This window comes from Camelus bactrianus, chromosome 7 (genome assembly GCF_048773025.1).
Source record: "Camelus bactrianus isolate YW-2024 breed Bactrian camel chromosome 7, ASM4877302v1, whole genome shotgun sequence".
Classification (NCBI taxonomy): domain Eukaryota; kingdom Metazoa; phylum Chordata; class Mammalia; order Artiodactyla; family Camelidae; genus Camelus; species Camelus bactrianus.
In genome coordinates this window covers 1,565,204-1,584,301 of record NC_133545.1, presented here as the reverse complement: position 1 = coordinate 1,584,301, position 19,098 = coordinate 1,565,204, and the positions used below count along the sequence as shown (strand labels likewise).

The 19,098-nt window shown below is 46.7% G+C and overlaps 1 long non-coding RNA gene across 1 annotated transcript in view; it reads right to left on the bottom strand.

Moving 5' to 3' along the window:
• Positions 1–1,724: 1,724 nt before the first annotated feature.
• Positions 1,725–19,098, bottom strand: part of LOC105075218 (uncharacterized) — a 103,063-nt gene continuing 85,689 nt past the window's right edge. The window contains exon 6 of the long non-coding RNA XR_006727650.2: positions 1,725–1,876. This is a non-coding gene — a long non-coding RNA (uncharacterized LOC105075218). The remainder of the gene's footprint in view (positions 1,877–19,098) is intronic.

Genomic DNA, 19,098 nt, shown 5'->3' with positions numbered 1-19,098 from the left:
TCTGCGTGTTCTGCCTTTCTGATCTGTGACGCTTCTCAAAGGCCAGCAGTCCTGATAACACAGACATCACTGAATTCTTCGAGCAAAATGAAATCCCAAAGAAGCCAACGAACAGAAGAACCCTCCAGGCTGGACCAAGGGAGCTCCCAATACGCAGCAGAGGATTCACCGGGCGAGTCGCTCACGTGCCCCGAGGGTGCCGGGAAGGTCGGCACAGGTGGGGACAGCCCCTCACTTCAGGGTCTGAGCCCTCTGCACAAAGATGCAGACAAGGACGTCAGTCCACCGGGCCCAGCGCAAACTGTGCTATGACTTTAAACACCGCATATCCAGACACCCGGATACCTGGATTTAGGGTTATTATTTGAGAAGCAGAAACATACAAAAATATTTGTAATATCAAAGCCCATCCGAGTCAATTACAAATCTCCAGGCAGATCTGAGACATGGGAGGGACCAGGACGCACTCCCCCAGTCTCTGAACTGATAAAAGAATAACAAATAAAAAAATCTGCCAAACAACAAAGCTTCAATTTATTATACATGCTCATCAATTTAACCCCCCAAAAAACCCCTTAAAAGCCTGAGGGCGATCCAGCCCCTTTAATGCTCGGGCCTGAGCGCACCACAGATCAAGCCCGAGCCCAGCCTGCTTTGTCTGCGGAAGATGAAAGCATGGCGAGGACAGGTGAGGGCTTTTTGACTCATCACCTGCAATTAAGCAAAGGAACACGAAGAGGAGAAGACGGAGGCCGAACTCGCTTTAGAAAGACGCCTGGGACGGAGCAGGCGGACGCTTGCCGTGCTGTCTGCTGACACGCTCTCCCTGGATTTCCTGCCTGGGAAGTGCGGGGGGGGGGCCGTGCGCACACACACACGTGTGCACACCCACGCACACCCCCTCACACATGGCGTCTGCACCTTACTCGTAGCGCTTTACCTGTATTTTTTAATTGCTTGCCGTGTTTTAGAAACACTGTCCCAAACAACGCAGGTTTGCCTGACTCTCCACTGCATCTAAACACCAGGTCCTTTGACACTACAGTTAACGATATGGGGTTGCACACTTGAAAGCTGCTAAGAAAGTAAATCTTTTTTTAATTTATTTTTTTAAATCTTTTTATAATTTTTTGGGGGGAAGTTGTGAGAGGTAATTAAGTTTATTTTAATTTTTTTATGAAAATACTAGGGTTCAAACCCAGGACCTCATGCATGGGAAGTACACACTTTAACACTGAGCTACACTCTGCCCCACCCCGAGAGTAAATCTTCAGAGTTCTCATCACAAGAAAAGACAAACAGGGCTGTGAGAGGATGACGGTCGCTAGACTTACTATGGTGATCATGTCCGTGTGTGTGTGTGTGTGTGTGTGTGTCTCACATCCCAAAAGTCTGCTAAATAAACACAAAGGCTCCCCTTTCCACCAACATTCCAATCACTACATACTAAGGTCTTTTCCAAAGAAGAGCGTGTTTACCCAAAATCCCCAGATCTAACCAGTCCCCATGAACAGTATTTCCACTATGACACTCTTCATCCTGAAGGAGCACAGTGATTTTAATCCAGACCCTTCAGTACAGTGGGAAAGACTGAAAAGAAAACCTATGTGCACGTGCGTCTAACTGAATCGCTTTGCTGTGCACTGAAACTAACACTGTAAATTAACTGCACGGCAACAAAAGATTGTTTAGTTGTTTAAAAACCACTTCCATCCTACCTTAGAGCACTGCATTATCATTTTCAGCTTCTTCTAGAAAAGCTGCCCCGCTGGAAAGTGTCTGGTGTCCACCTTCGTGGATGAAGCGTGTTCTGCTGTAAGTTGTGGCCACGGCGTGGCCCACCGACCTCGCCTTTGCCGGAACTCGGAAGAGTCGACTGCAAAAAGGAAACCGACACTCAGTATCGCAGGCGCCCCACTGTGTGCCGCCGGTACGGCGCCCCAGTTAAACCCTCAAGGTAACTTTGATGGCAAACAGAAACCCCGATGTATCAAAAAGAACAAGCAGTTAATAAGGCCGACTCCTCTCTATGGCCTTAACCCCCAAAAGCATGGTTTTGTCTAAAGATGATCTGGGGAGAAGTTGGCAAGGATGTGTTCCCCCTCTGTGTCGGAAGAGCGGTTTGGAAGCTTCTAAAATTCCAGGTGCATTCTGATGGCTTACACATCTGGAGACGGATAATGAAAATGGATGTGAGCTTGCTTTCTGTCACTGGGAGGCCAGCCGAGAGAAGGGCTGTCTCTCTGCCTGTACAAAGTGCCTTCTCCAAGGTAGTAACTTATTTTTAATCTCACAATTAATGAAGCAAGCAGAGCATCATGGCTGTTGGCTGGATCTTGGCCTCACGCTGGTCCCTAAGGTCCATGTTGGAGTCAGAACTTTCTAAATGTCCTGTGAATCCCCCATGGAAACCACCAGCCACGCTTCCTATTTCTGTTACTTCTGGCCCCCGCTCTCCGCTCCCTGGTAGGCACTCAACTATAAAGTCCTTGAGGACCCGCGACCCTTCCCAAGTCAAATCAAACGTGTCCAGTTAAACAGACCTGGTCTCCTGGCTGGAGGAGCATCTGCAGTCCACACCCTGTGAATCCCCATCTTTCCGAGCGAAGTGATCAAATATCCAAAGGAGTGGCCTTTCCAAGAACCCTGTCATTTTGTCCAGGAAATGAATATGCAAACCACACACTCTTCTTTAGGACAAGTAAAACCAGCGTATCCAAGATAGCACAGCCCTTCTAGTCCGTTCCAGACCTTCCACCACAGGACGTCTTATCAACCACATGTTTCCATCCCAGCAAAGAGCGTCACGTGACGCCCACGTTCTCAGCCAGTGTTAAAATATGAAAAATACATGACTGAAGAAAAATCCAACCAAGTGGGTCATCCAGGTAAAAGTCTCAAGGAGTATGTCACGAAGGCGCCAGCTTGGCTTCCTGCAGGGAGGAAATGAATGTTTATGCCCACAAACGGGGCTTGCAGAACCTGCCAGCTCACACTAAGTGAGAGTGAAGGAGGGACCTGCTGGCTGTTTCCTCCCCACATACACAGGTCACCCGACTTGCCAGGACTGAGGCAGCCGCTCACGCGTGGGATTCAGCAAAACCCCCACCAGAGCCTGGGAACAAATACGGCTGCTCTGGGACGTGAAGGACGTACTTCAGATTTCCCATCAACAGAGCTGCCCAAGCAGAGGCGGGCTCGCGTCCAGACAAGAAGCTGGACCGGGTGCCCCATCCTCAAGGGCCTCACCGACCCTGAGATTTTAGGAAACTTATGAATCTCACAGGCTCTCCATGTGGTTGTCGCTTGGTCAGGATCTGGGGACGTGGGAAGGTCAGGGCCCAATTTATTTCTTCACATTTGGCTCACACAGCAACTTCCAAGGCGCTCGTTTTTTTCGCTATCACCCAAGGCAGTATCAACCTTCCATGTTTTAACAGAAGCCACGTCCTTTTTTCAAATGTCAACCACAGCTGCACGTGCCACCTCTCTTCCTTGTTCGCCTGCCTTGTACATTCCTAGAGCCATCATTTTTTGCTACAGGTATGTTTACAAATGTACCTTCCAACCCCAGAGAAAGCTGGCCCCAGCTGCGCTCACAAAGCATCAGTCCTTCAGCCGCTGGCCTGACCCTGGAAACGAGGAGACGGGAAGGGGTGGCCAAGAGCGTGAGCCTCATAACCGACGTCTTCACTTGACCTTCTCAGCCTCCACGGCCCACAGGCAGAAAAGGTGACTTGGCACAATCTGATGTTTGCTTTCAGCATGAACACTTCGTGGATCACACGGAGTCCACACAACAGACGCTGACAGCAAGCTGCCATGTGTCCACGCCACGTGGGCTCCGGAGGGAGTGACAGTCCAGCTGCACTGGGACCACCACCAGGCCGAGGGAGTCGGGAAGCGGGAGGCCCGCCAAGTAAGGGGCTGCCCCTGAGAATGGAGAACGGAAACCCTCTCTGTCTGGGGCGGTTACGAGACAGCTTCCCTGAGGAAGTGACATTTGATCTGGAAGCTGGAGAGAGTTGGAAGTGCTCTGCAGGCAAGGGACACAGCCTGCCAGACCAGGTGGGCAGCGCGAGCATCGAGGGGCAACAGCCCCCCACCCAGCATGGCACACACGGCAGGAAACACGGTGGAGGGGGAGCGGAGCACCTCGACGCCAGATGAGGATCGCAGACTTCCTCGCCCATTGCCCTTGTACCTGCTAGCACTGACTGTACCCCAGTCACTGACCTCCTCCTGGGAACCCAAACCCCTGCCTCACATTCGAACAGGTAAGACAGACAGTGGTGAAATTAGTGAAATACACCAGGCTCAGATGTTATAGAAAAAAAAGATAAATGCTATACAAATATGAAAATTAAAAATAAGTATTAAAAAATAAATGCTGTAGAAAAAATAAATGCTATAGAAAAATATAAAAATATAAATTTTACAGAAATATGAAAATAAAAATAAGTATTAAAAAAAATGCTATAGGAAAAATATAAATGCCATAGAAAACTGTACAGGTGGGAAGCCGCAGAAAGCGCGCCAAGGACGTGGAGATGCACACCTGCCTAATGACAGAGCTCTCCTTCAGGCTGAGAGCCCTGCACCCAGCCTCCCCTACGGCACCACGTGGCGGCTGCCACAACTAAGAACCCAGTGCCACTCCTACTCGTAGACCCCCAGACTTCGTGCAGGGGTCCCTGGTGGCCCCTTCTGCTCCAGGACCCCACCCGGTACCCACATCTCCTCAGGCCTCCTGGGTCTCTGTCACCCTGGCGGTCCACACCTCGGTGTGGGTTGTCTGAACTGGTTCTCAGAGTCGGGCAGGGGTTATGCATTTCAGAGAAGACTGCCCCGGAGGTGACGTGGCCCTCTCATCACAGTGTATCAGGGGTCAGGGTGCTCGGGACAAGACTCACCAAGACAAGAAGACAGACTCTGAGCAAAGGCCTTAAGGAGGTGGGGGGAGGACACGCAGCTAACAGAGGGAAGAGTGAAGAGCCTGGGAAGGAGCAGGTGCAAAGGTCCTGGGGCAGGAAAGGGCTAAGCACAACAGGAGCAGCAGAGAGGCGAGGGTGACTGGACAGAGTACAGTGCGTGAAAGGAAAAGCAGTGGGTGAGGTTAGAAGGTGGGCCAGATCATGGAGAATCTTGTAAGAAATGGGAATTTTTTTTTGAAATTTTTTGTGCAAATGAATGACATGATCAGAACAGGCTCAATGTGCATAAGAGCCTGCCTGCCCCACCCATCCCGCATCTCTGGGAATCCCCTCCTAGTCTGGGGGAGGGGGTGGGAGGGCAATTAGTCCCAGGACCCCACCCTCCCTGGCACAGCTACTGAAAGGATCACCTGGTGCCAGGACTTTTCCCAAACCATGTCGAGCTGAGTTGTTCAGAATATCCTCAGAAATTTGGGCCAAGAGACACAGAGAGAGTGAGGCAGTGAGTAAAGGGCACTGGGGCTGTAAGAGCCTCCAGACCGGGTGGGGCTGGTTGCGCTTAGGCAGGGCAGCCGTCCACCGAATGAGAGGAAAGCAACCGAGACGTGACAGCAGCCGCAGTGGTTGCTGTTGGCAACTCACTTCCAGCTGTGGTGAGACCCAGCTGTTCTTCATTCCCTGTCTTTGGCTTCTCCAGCTCCTTAAATAAACACCCTTCCCATTTTAACTATAGCTCGCTTGAATGGGTTTCTGGTTTTTGCAGCTTGAGGAGAAGAAGATTGAGCCGGCAGGTGTGCTGGGGGCAGAGTGGAGGCAGGGCCCAGGGACACAGGTAGACCAGTTGTAAGACCTTGACACTTCCTGTGACAAGCAATCACCCTCCCTCTGATCAAAGATGCCCCCCAGGATGAAGAAGTGTGAAAATGAAGGCGTTCCCGCTACTGTGCCAGGAGTGCTGCTCATCATCATTTCCAGGAAGTATTTGAGGTTTTACAAACGAATCCTGGCAATGTAACACCTTAACCCTACAGACACAGTTCTAAGGGTGGAGTTCCAGGTACCAGCGCACGTAGGAATGGGAGATAATTTTGAGCAGGTGACTCTGTGGCCTCCTACAGGTAAGCCTGGTTGTGCCAGCCCCACAGTATTATTATAACACCCTTCACGAGAGGCAGGAAGTCGCATAAGAAGAAGGCGTCTTGAACACTGCCAAAAGGGTTTACTTAAATCTCAAGCTTTGATCACGAATGTAACAGAAGTATCCGAGGCTGAGGCAGCCTTTTCTTTGCACATACATCAAAGAAGCTATTAGTACAAGAATCTAGAAGCTGGTTAAGATAAATATTCCCAACCAGACCGCCGGAACCGTGATAACGCAGGCACCTGGGCAGGTCGTTCCTGCTGAGCCCAGTCTCGGGGGGCGACGGAGAAACTGCTGCCCTCAGACCAGCACGGCTCACGAGGTCACGTAGCCGGTGGCAGAATCCCAGGGCTGGAAACCCCCAGTCACCTCCGCTCCCCACCGGCTCACACGCCCGCCCGCCCGCACATGAGTCCACGCATCACTGACGTCAGCCTCCTGACGGTTCACTGCTCCACCTGGTCAAGGTCATGCTGCTCCCTGGTCCAGATCAGCAGTTCCAACTGGGCCATTCACATCCCTGCTCTCCCGCTGTCCACACAGCTACTTCTGGGGGTTGGACAAAAACTAACACGAAGTCTCCCCTCTTCCTTCTCAGAAGGGAAAAGTGAGCCTTCTCGGGGAGGGGGAGGCCGACACGCACATCCACACCCACCGAGACGCTCCAGCTCCCTCGGCCAGGCAGCCAGCCGTGCGCCCGGGCGGCCCTCGGAGCAGCTCTTGTGTTGCCACAGTCCACCCAGCAGACACTGCGCGGCCTCAGACGTGACACCGGAAAGCCCGGGCACGACCCAAGACTGTGCCCCACGCAGGTTTCCCCCCGCCTGGGCTCTGACCGCCCAGGGAGCGCTGCCCCCGGCCCACAGCGCCGCCAGATGCCCCGCCCACAGCCCCGCCGGAGCCCCGCCTCCACAGCGCACTCGCCGCCCCTCTTCCCTGCATGTTGGTGTTGCCTCGCCGCAGCCACCTTTCTAACGTCTAACAATTCAGCTGGGGTTTTGTCAGTCCTCCACTTGTCCCGGGAGCTAAACCCCACACACATCACTCCCAGCTGTCCTCTCCTGCTCCATCCTCGCCTCTGGCCCCACTGCCCCTTTACGGCACCGGGGCACTGAAAACAACCCAGGGTGGGGACAACCTGAGGGCTGTCTACCTGGGGAAAATCTACCTGCCTTCCTGCTGGGGGGCATCCCTGCCCCTCCTCCCCCCAGGTCAGGTGGGGGGACCCGCAGTGTCACAGTCAGAAGCGGTGGACTTGGCTCAGGTCAGTGGCAAAGCAGCTAGAAGAGCAGGGGACAGGGAGGGACATCGTGGAAGCAGACAAGCCAGAGGGCTGCTAAGAGAAGGTCATACAAGCCGACAGATAAACTACACATGCACGTGGGGGGCGCCAGGGAGGTCTGAAGAAGTCACAACCGTGGAACATTTGTGAACTGCTGCGCCTCTGAATGCCTCCCTCGGTGCACACACAAAGCCCAAGTGGCAGGGAGTGGAACCCTCCCTGTAGAACATCGAGCGTAACCTCCACCCTGCTCGGTGGCTGACGGCTAAGCTGTCAGGCACACGGAGGCCTCCAGGGAGCCAGGCCAGAACACCCAAGAAAACCAAAACCCTGAGCAGAGCTATTCCTGGCCATACATTGCTAGAGAGACAGGCAGGTTACTTGCCTTCACCCTCAGTGGAACCAAGCAGAATCGCAGTCACTTCAAGGTATTATCTAAAATGTCAGTTTTCAAATGCAAATTATAAGATATGCAAAAAATAGAAACGTGTAACCCATACTCAGGAGAGAAAAAGAACAATTATAGAAAGTGACTCCAAGTGGACCAAAAGTTGAATTTAGCAAAGACCTTTTAAGAAGCTATAAATATGTTCAAAGAACCAAAGGAAAATAGGTTCAAAAAACTGAAGGAAAATGTGCTGAGCATTAAGTGAACAGCAAAGGAACGGTGGGAAAATGGAAACTACAAAATAGAGCCGAAAAGAAATGTTAGAGCTAAAAGTTATAATAATAAAAATTAAAAATTCACTAGATGAACTTAACAGCAGATATGAGGTGGCAAAAGAAAATACTCAGTCACCTTGAAGGAAGATCAACAGAAATTACTCAGTCCAAAGAACAGATAGAAAAATGATTGAAGAAGAATGAATAGCTCCACAGAGCCTGTGGAACAACATTACATGAACCAACATATGTGCAGTTAGAGTCCCAGAAGCAGAGAGAGAAAAGGAAGAAAATTTATTTGAAATATTTTTAAAAAAAAACTCCCCAAATTTGGTGAAAACATTAATCTAGAGATCCAAGAAGTTCACCAAACTCAAGAAGGACAAACAATAAGAAAAGCACACCTGGACAGTCAGTAGTCAAACTGCTGGAGGCCAAAGACAGAAGGAAGCTCTGGAACAAAAGAAAAATGATGCATCACACACAGGAACAGAGACACATGTACAGCTGATTCCTCACCACAGACAATGGAGGCCAGAAGATACTGGAATGACATTCAAAGTGCAAGAAAGGATAAAACTCTCAACTGAGAATTCTATACTCAGTTAAATCACCTTTCAGAAATGGTAGTGAAATAAAGATATTTCTAGATGTACAAAACTGAAAGAATTTGTTATCAAAACTGCACTACACGTAATGATAAAGGAAGTCCTCCAGGATGAAAGAAAATGACACCAGATAGTAACTCAGACTCACAGAGAAGAATGAAGCACACCAGAAACGGTAAATAGTGTATAAACAGACCCAAAAAAACCTTTCTTCTCTTTCATCTATTAATTTTAACAGTGTTTAAAGCAAAAAAAAAAAAAGTTATGTGTTTAACTACTATACGTAAAATAGATAAACAACCAGGACCTACTGTATAGCACAAGGAACTATATTCAACTTCTTGTAACAAGCTATAGTGGAAGAGAATCTGAAAATATGTGTGTGTGTGTGTGTATACACATACACACAAAATATTCTGGTAAATCCCCCCTATACATACAACATGAGTTGCTTTGCTGTACACCTGAAATTTACATTGTAAATCAACTACACTTCAATAAAAAATAAAATTTTTAAAAATTATGTTGATAGATTTTAACATACAGAAATATATATATAGTGTGTGTGTTTGTAGGTTTATATGTACATGTATATGTGTGTATATATACTTAATTCTACATGCTATGCCAGTGCAAAGTACCTATACTTTACTAGAAGAAATCCATGTTAATTTGAAGTAGACTGTAATGAATTTAAAATAACTATGTAACCTCTAAAGCAACCACAAATAATACAAAAGAAAAGCAGGCAAAGAAATATAGGTAAGAAATGAGTAAAAATATTAAAATGCTCTATTTAAATATTTAACACAAAAGAAGGAAGAACAGGAGAACAAAATGGCAGTCATGAATCCAACCATGTCAATAATTACATTAAATATAAATTTGCTGATAACTCCAATAAAAAGGCAGGGATGATCAGACTGGATCTAAAAGTGAAAATTATATGCTCACCACATGAGACACACTTTAAACTCAAAGATACAAAGATGGTGAAAGTGAAAAAATATGCAAACTTTACACATGGGCTGTGTTAATATCAAATAGTTTTAAAGCTAAAGACTATTACTCAAGACAAGAAGGTACATTTCATAATGATGAGATGCTACAGAGAGACATATAATGATTTAGGCTTATATGCACCAAACCACAGAGCTCCAAAACACACAAAGCAAAAGTTGACAGAACTGAGAGATAAGTTGCAGCTAGAGATTTTACTGGTTTTCTCTCCATAATTCATAGATTAAGTAGACAGAAAACCAGTAAGGGTACAGATTTAAACAACACTATCAAACAATCAACATCTGTAAAGCATTCCCACCCAACAACAGCAAAACACGCCTTTGTTTCAAACACACATAGAACATTCACCAGGAAAGACCATATGCTGGTTCATAAAGCAAGACTCAATGATTAAAAGACTGAAATCATAAAGAGTGTGTTCTCGAACCACAATGTAATTAGATCTTAAATTGATAACAGAAAAAACACTCCGGTAAATACCCAAACATGTAAAAAGTATACAAGATACTTATAAATAATCAATAAGTCAAAAGATAAGTCATAAGGAAAAATATAGCTTAAACAAAATGAAAATGAAAATACACCATACCAAACTTTGGGAAGTGCAGCTAAAGCAGTGCTTAGAGGGAAATTCATCACTAAAAGTTTGTATTACAAAAGAATAAAGTCTATAATTAGTAACATAAAATTGCACTTTAAGAATCTAGAAAAATAAGAACAAATTAAACCCAGAGTAAGAAGTAAAGAGTTATTAGGATTGTGCAGAAATAAGTGTAATGAAAATAGTCAAGTGGTAGATAAAAATCAATGAAATGAAACTGGGTCTTTGAAAATAGCAATAAAATTTATAAACCTTTAGCAAAAGTGATGAAATAATACACACACATCACTGCTGGGTGTAGAAAATGGAAAAAAGTTTGGCAATTTCTTATTAAAATAAGAATAAACTTAACCAGACTCATTAATATTGCTTCTAGGAATCTACCCAAGAAAAATGAAGAAATAGGTGCACATGAAAACTTTCATGTGGATGCACATAATAGAAGTATTCATAATATCCAAAAATTGATGGACCCAAATGTCCATCAACTGGTGAATAGCTAGACAAAACGTAGTACTTCCATGCAATGAAACATTATCCAGCAAGAAAAGGGAATAAATTACTAATGCATGCAGCAAATGGATGAATTTCAAAAACATTATGCTCCTGAAAGAAGCCAGATACCAAAGACCACACACTGTCTGATTCTGTTTACATGAAATTCTAGGTAAGGTGAAACTATACACAGATCAGTAGTTGCCAGATGCTGAAGTTGGGGAAGGAACTACAAAAGGGAATGAAGAAGATGGGGGGCAGGGGTCAAAGTACTTTAAAATTTTATTATGGAGGTAGTTGCATGACCTCACTTAATGAAATTCAGTGAACAGTATATTTAAATGTACAAGTTGTAGTTTATGTAAATTATACATCAATAAAACTATAGTGTGTGTGTGAGTGTGTGTGGGTGTATGTGTGTAAAACCCCACATTGCTTACTTATAAAGTACATTTATGCTGCTAGCCAGCACCCTCCACAATCTGACCCTTTTCAGCCTGCTTATTCATTCCTGTCTTTCACACATCTACTTTTTGGGTAATCATAATACATCTTTATTGTTTTCAACCCTCAGTTATTTGCCCCTTCTGATCCAGTTTTGTTAAATTCTATTTTGCAGCACTATTTACAATAGCCAAGACATGGAAGCAAACTAAATGTCCAACAGCAGATGACCGGATAAAGAAGTTGTGGTATGTATAGATATATGTATATGTATACACACACACACACACACACACACACACACTCTCTCTCGCGCTCTCTCTCTCTCTCTCAATGGAATATTACTCAGCCATAAAAAAGAGTGAAATAGTGCCATTTGTAGCAACATGAAAGGACCTAGAGATTATCATACTAAGTGCAGTAAGTCAGACAAAGACAAATATCACACAATATCATTTACATGTGGAATCTAAAAAAATGACACAAATGAACTTATTTACAAAACAGAAACAGACTCACAGACATAGAAAACAAACTTATGGCAACTAAAGGGGAAAGGTGGAGGATGGAGGTGATAAATTAGGGGATTAACAGATACACTACTTTATATAAAACAGATAAACAACAAGGTCCTACTGTACAGCACAGGGACTTTTATTCAGTATCTTATAATAATCTATAATGAAAAAGAATCTGATAAAAAAAATATACAGATGTATGTATAACTGAACCACTATACTGTGCACTAGAAACTAACACAACACTATAAATCAACTACACTTCAAAATCAATCAATCAATCAAATCCTATTTTGCCATCTCTAGATGTTCGAATCCTAGTAATCTACCAATCCCTGACCCATTCTTCCCCAAACCTGGCACATTTCTCATCCTCTTCACCCTCCTTCCCACCTGGACCCTCTGAACTTCCCAAGCTGGAAGCAGTATTTCCCCCCTCTGAACACCAACAGCCTCTCCTTGCCCCATCATTCCTCCCCGCATGCCCTCTATTATGGTTATTTGTGCAAATCTCTGAGTTTCCTGCACAGAGGAGTTGCTACGTTAATCACTGTCACATTCCAAATATCAGAACAGTCTGCACTTGAGAAGCAGCTGTTGCACAAATTCTCATTTTGTCGTCTACGTTCCCTCCTAGTGCTCCCGCAAGCTGGTCCTGACGGACCTCCTCCCTGCCAGAGTCCAAGGTTTCAGGACCCTTCTCCTTGACCAGCAGGGCCTGGAGGCCACGCTCACTCCTGAGACACCTCCAGCCACTGGCCCCTCCAAAGTTCCCCACCTGTTTCCGGCCCTCTCCCTCCTCCCCGCCCAGAGCCCTGGACCTTCCCAACGTTCTGTCTCGGCGTGGCTTCCTATAAATTTTTGATCAAAGAACTTATCACACAGTTTCACAACAGCTCCCTGAGGGTGGCTTGCAAATCTCTGTCTCAAGTCCTTAAACAGTCATCCAGCCTCCAGCCTCACACCTCCATCCACTTCTTGACTCGCCCAATAAAACCATGCTCAGAACAACTGGAACTCCACACAGCATCCTCCCTCCCAAGCCACCGTTAACTGGAGCATCTCTACTGCGTGGACCAGCGGGTCCCCCACATTCCAAAGCTTGTACTTGTTGCATATTTATCTCACCCTGATTCTGTGGCTGCAAAGATACGGAGGTCAATCTGAGTCACTGTTTTCAGATCTCAACATGGTGAAGATAGTTCTTTACACATCGAAAGCAAACCACAAGCATTTCTGAATTAAAATGCCCCACCTTTGTCTCTGTAGCCAGCGACTCCATGACGTGTCCCTTTCAACTGTCTCTTCTGTTTGTTCCTTCCTGTCCTTCCCATCCCTGCCGCCGTCCCTCCGGTGTGTTTCATGCTTAAATTACAGCCGCTGGTTACTGTGCACATTCTAGTTTCCTTGTTAGAGACCTGCCTGTCATCCAAACCGTTAATGCTAGACTCATATTTATACCACTCTTCTCAGCCCGAAGAGCCCTTCTCTTATAATGCAGGATGTGTCCCCACTTGGGGCTTTTTTCCAGGGTCCTCCGCATCCCACCCTTGCTGTCCTCCTTCCTGTAACAGTCATCTGCCTGCTCACTTAGCCTCATTCCCATCCTACAAGGTCCAGATCAATACCTCCCTCCATTAGGGAGCTTTTCCATCCTCTCAAAGTCCAGGGCATTTACTGTCTCCACCAGTCTCATCCACTTCAATTTTTCAGATGCGAGAATTTTCTACTTCTAAGATTATACACTCCTTGAAGTGGAGAGCAGTGCTTAACTGGGTAGCCCTCATAACTCCCAGCACAGTGTTCAAGACAGGACAGTAGGACCTAGGGCACCAAATTAAAAGATGACTGTGGTCCCCGACGCCCAGCAGAGCGCACACGGGCTGGGCTGAGGAGGTGGGCATGCAGTTCCCAGATCTCCCCGGTGGGCTTCTTTCATGGAAATTTCATTAAGCTGGGACCCTAGATGTTTTCCCAGAATTACCAACAATTTTGTTTCCATTACATTTGTTTTTCCCAAGAAATAGATCCAGGGTATTATGTTTGTTTACATAATAATTTAGAGGTAAAAACATTAGTGCAAATGCTTGAGATATAAGGTTTAGAAAACTGAAAAGTATGTTTGAGTCTTCAAATCGCCCGCCATAAGGCGCCTCCTAGTCCTTAAAGGGCGCGCCCCACAAAAGCCACCGCCACCAAGAGAAGGCTCCCACGGGAGAGCGGTCACAAAGCGCGGCGGCGGGGCTCCAGCGGGGTCTGGCTGAGGTCCCAGACCCTGGGGGTCCATGAAGCCTGGCTCCTGCACCTCCGAACTGTGTAAGCTCAGGAAGCTCCTCTGTCTGTGCCTCAGTTTCCCTCTAAGAAGTGGGAGTGCTAATAATACTTCATGTTATAAGGCACAGAAAAGTCCTAGAGCAGTGCCCGGCACAGGTGAGCACCCCGCGCGCGCCCCACTGACCTCGCGGTTGTCACAACTCAGCCTCCTCCCACCACGCAGGCCCGGCCCCACCGGCCCCGCGCTGCCCTCCCGGCGTTCCTGCCCTGGCATTGTCGCGGGCAGGCACCTGAGCCAGACGGGGCACACACAACTCGTTCTGTAAAGATTCTGGCGCCCAGACCAGAACAGCTGGACGAGCAGGACCCCAGAGAGACGGCGGCCGTAACGAGCCTTTCTCCTTAGCATCGGTGACCACGCGTAACGCTCAGTCATTTCGGGTCAGAACTACCAAACTGGGAAACCTTATTTTCGTCTGTCTAACTTCTTTATCATCAGCACTCCTTGTTTATAACTCTGTCCGACGCTGCCGTAGGGCAGCCACCAACGCCGTCGCTGACGTGACTGGGCAGCCTAAGCACACAGCGTTTTGTTTTAATCCTGCTCACTGACTCGCCTTTTCTTACAGCTCTACAGAAAGGGCTTTAAAGCCAAGACATGTAACTGTCCTCTCCATCCAAACACGGTAAGAATCTTCGTGAGAGGAAGGTGGCCGTCTAAGTGAGAGGGGAGTGATCCGGGTCCACTCCATCAGTCAAGACAGTCCTCTCCTGAGAGCGTCAAGGTGTCAGGCACTCCGGTAGTCTGATCTTTCCTCAAGGACAACACGCTGTAAACATGTTTACAGTGACCCGTCACCATCTGTCTCCGTCTAGCACCCTGCCCCCACCCCCTTGCCTGCTCTGGAACCTGGAGGAGGGTTTAGACAGGAGGGCTGGACCCCCACCCCTCCCCACCCCAGTCCTGGTAGAGACTGAGAGCTCCCTGTGAGGGACCTGGCCACGAGGAAGACGGGGCCGTGTCTGGCCGGTCTTGCGTTTCCGCTGAGGGGGGCCCTGCATGGGATTGCTCTGTGACTCCTCTCCTCAGACCCCTGGGACCACTGCACCTCCGTCCCTTAAGTCAAACTTGGGAACCCCACCACCACATCTCTCCAATAATTCCTCCCTTTTTTCTGATTTTAAATGGTCATAACTTCTACTGCTGTCAACTAAGAACCTTGGCTAAACCAGTGGTTTAAGGCTGAGGATTTATTATCGTGAAGGAGCCGACATTTGCTCACTCTCACACTGAGGCCATGCTGGCCCCCCTACCGAGGGCCCCATGCACCCTCTAGACTGGGGAAGACAGCACGGGCTGGGAGACTGTGGAGGGTGGGCTGGGACAGAGGGCCCACAAGATGGTGTCCCTTTTGTGCCCTAGAGACAAGGAGAAACAAGGCAGGCATTTTCTGGGGCTCTCCACAACCCCACAGCCCCTCCCCTCCCCAACTGCCACTGCCTTAGTGGAGGACACACACTCTGCGTGTCCCAGGCCCAGGGTGAGTCTGCGTCAGTCCATGCCCCACAGGTACCACCCTTGAGAGCAGATCACACACAGAGGAGAATCCAGAGTCAGGACAACAGGTCAATTACCACTGAGTTATCCACCCCAGGAGCCCCAGGGCGGGGAGCAGAAGAGCAGACAAAGTCCTGACGGGCCACGAGGACAGAGCCGCAGGACGGTGGCCACTGGAGGGCCAGCTGCAGCGGCCGAGTGGAGAACCACTGGGGACGAAGGCCCAGAATAGGAGGTGGGCGGGGTGGCAGCAGCACACAAGCACTGAGCAGGGCGCACTCGCTCGTGCTCCTCAAGAGGCGGCCTGGTCATAAACAAGCGTCTTCCTGGGCACCTCCTTTCTCCCCGCTCCACAGACACATGGGGGCCTTTAAAAGGGACCAACTCCCAGCCTCAGCTGGTAAACCACCCTCAAATCCCCTCCTCCAGCCCTTCTTTCTCAGAGTCTGTCCCCAGAACAGATACAATTGTCTCAAACCTTCCTTTGGAAATCTTTCAGACCACCATCACCTATTGCTGGAGGAAATGTGAAATGGTTCAACTGCTGTGGGAAGAAATTTAGCAATTTCCCAAAAAGCTAAATATAGAAACACCATATGACTCAGTGATTCTGCTCCTAGCTATATACCCAAAAGAACTGAAAACAGGGCCTCAGAACAAAATCTTTGCACATCAATGTTCACAGCAGCACTACTCACAATAGCCAAAAGGTGGAAATGACCCAAAAGTCCACCAGCTGATGAATGTACAAACAAAATATGGTACGTCTGCCCAATGAAATATTACTCAGCCATTAAAAAAGAAGAAAATTCTGCCATTTTTAACAACATGGATGGACCTGGAGGGTATTATGTTTAGCAAAATAAGACAGAGAAAGACAAATATTGTATGTTATAGCTTATATGTGGAATTTTAAAAAATAAAACAAACAAATGAATATAACAAAAGAGAGACTCACGGATACAGAGAACCAGTGGTTACCAGTGGGGAGAGGGAAGGGGGAGGGGCAAGATGGGTGAGGGGGTCAAGAGGAACAAACTACTAAGTCTAAAACAAATAAGCTGCAAAGATCTACGGTACAGCACTGGCATATGCAGCCACTACTGTGTGCCTTTAAATGGAACAGAATCTATAAAAGCTCTGAGTCACTATGTTGTACACCTGCAACTAGTTTAATATTTTAAGTCAACTATACCTTAATTAATTAATTAAAGGCAAAGAAAGAAAGAAAGGACAATAGAAAGAAAAAAAGGGAGGGAGGAAGGAAGGAAGAGAGAGAGAGAAAGAAAGAGGAAAGAAAGAAAGAAAGAAAGAAAGAAAGAAAAGAAAGAAAGAAAGAAAGAAAGAAAGAAAGAAAGAAAGAAAGAAAGAAAGAAAGAAAGAAAGAAAGAAAGAAAGGAAGGAAGGAAGGAAGGAAGGAAGGAAGGAAGGAAGGAAGGAAGGAGAGAAAGAAAATATAACCCAAGGAAGTAGTATTTCCATTTTACAAAAGAGGAAAGAAAGACTGAGAACATGGCTACACTCAGGTCTAGACCCAGAGGCCCCTCAAACTTACTAGCTACAGCGTCTCAAGCCCAAGGACGGCTAGGGTGAGAGAAGGGAGGCTTTCCCACACAAAGTGTGCATGTGAGCGTGTGTGTGTGCGTGTGCGTGAGTGTGTGTGTGCGTTGGCGGGGGGGTCAGTTCTATCTGGATGCAGGCAGCGTTACAGGTCAGACACCTGCAGGCTGAGGGCGCCTTGGGGCCCGGCCTCGCGGGACGGGGCTGTCAGGCACCCCACTGCTGATGATGCGGGAACACGTTTCAGTGTCTCCAACCTACATGAATAACGTCCACTGATAAATATCTCAGAAACAAAGAAAAGTCAGGGTATTTCTACAGGTTTATTACGCTTCTACCTTAAATGCAAGACTTGCCTCCTTTTCCCTCCTCCTCCTTCTCATTTGTGCTTTGAATTACTTGAAATTTGTTCCATTATGGTAACACTTTTTTTCGTCTTACGCTTTCACAGGCCTATTAGTTTTTCAGTATCGAACAGAAGTATTTTTAGCTTCCTAATGCTATTGATTTAGTTACTTTTAATTTGATGATCTGCACTTGACATGTTTTTGACCTTATGTTCAAAATCAAAGTCCTCATTACGTTCACTTTTTTAAAAAATCATAGCAGAGTTTTCTTTGATTATTGGCCAAATGGTGCCATAAAAGAAGAGCCAGACGTCAGACAAGAGGTGCTAAGTATCAAACGGGTTATACTGGAAGAAAACACAAAGACTAGATAGCTAACGTATACAGTCCGATCTTCAGGCGAACTCATTTTCCATCCTAGTTAAAAACAAAAATGTCAGTCTAATAGCAGAAACACATCAGCACTGTTTATCATCTGCCAAGTGATAGGGTTGTAAATAAAAATAATTCTGTGCCCCTGTAAAGCATCTTGACACCAGTAAATCATTACGTTAGGAAGTAGAATTTCATGCCCTGCGCTGCGGGCTGTCCCATCCGTTCAACACAGCTTATCAGGGGCTAGAGACAAACTCAAATAAATCCTTCCGGATCCTTCGGTAACTCCTCTTTGCCTTGGACCCAGAGGTGTTAAATTTGTGCCTCTTCCACCCAGCACTCAACAACATGCCTTAACCCTTGGACAGCACTGACTTTCAAAGAAATCAATAACCATAAACACTTCTTTTAGTACTTTCTTTAACCTCTAGAAATAAAGATGGAAAGAAGTCCGCTAACAAATCCATGACTTTCAGAAAAACTTTCAAGTAAAAGTTATTTCCGGGAGGAATAAATGCTACAAAGGGCAAGAAACTCTAAATTGAGAGAAATTAATAAATATGCAAAGTATGTATTATAATAAACACCACCACAGCAAACCACTCAAGAATTTATCAAACCCTGATAGGGTCTGAGTAACTATGATTACTTAGTACAATTATATTTGTAGAAAGTTAGAATTTCAGAAAAAAAATTACTCCTTGCGTATTTGGTTTTTCTTTTCTAAGTGAAATAGGTGGTCAACTGCGTTGATAAAACTGAGTGAATGCACAGCACACAGTGCTTGGAACAGCATGAGGCACAGAGGGAGAGCTCAGTGAGTGCTGGAGGTTTGTATAAAGTTTCAGGGGGCGGGTGCAGCTCAGTGGGAGAGCGCATGTTTACATGCACAGGGTCCTGGGTCAAGCCCCAGCACCTCCTTTAACAAATAAATAAATAAACCTAATTACCTTCCCCTCTCAAGGAAAAAATGATTTTTAAATAAAATTGCAAATGCCTCCAAACACATTATCTCATTTGACTTTTAGATGACACCCTGGAGGCTGGTAAAATGCCTTGATGCATCCTTTTAACAAACGTTTCTCACCAGCTCTCCAGTGGGAGGCGCTATGCCAGCCTTCAAGGGGCTCACACCCCAGGGGAAAAGATGGGCGTGTAAACAAAAGATTACCAAATGACACAGAAAATGCAAAGAAGAGCTTTCCCCCGGTGACAGGGTGACTCATAAGGGTCTTCCGAGGACGAGGCCACCTCTAAGTACGGGACAAAGCAGCT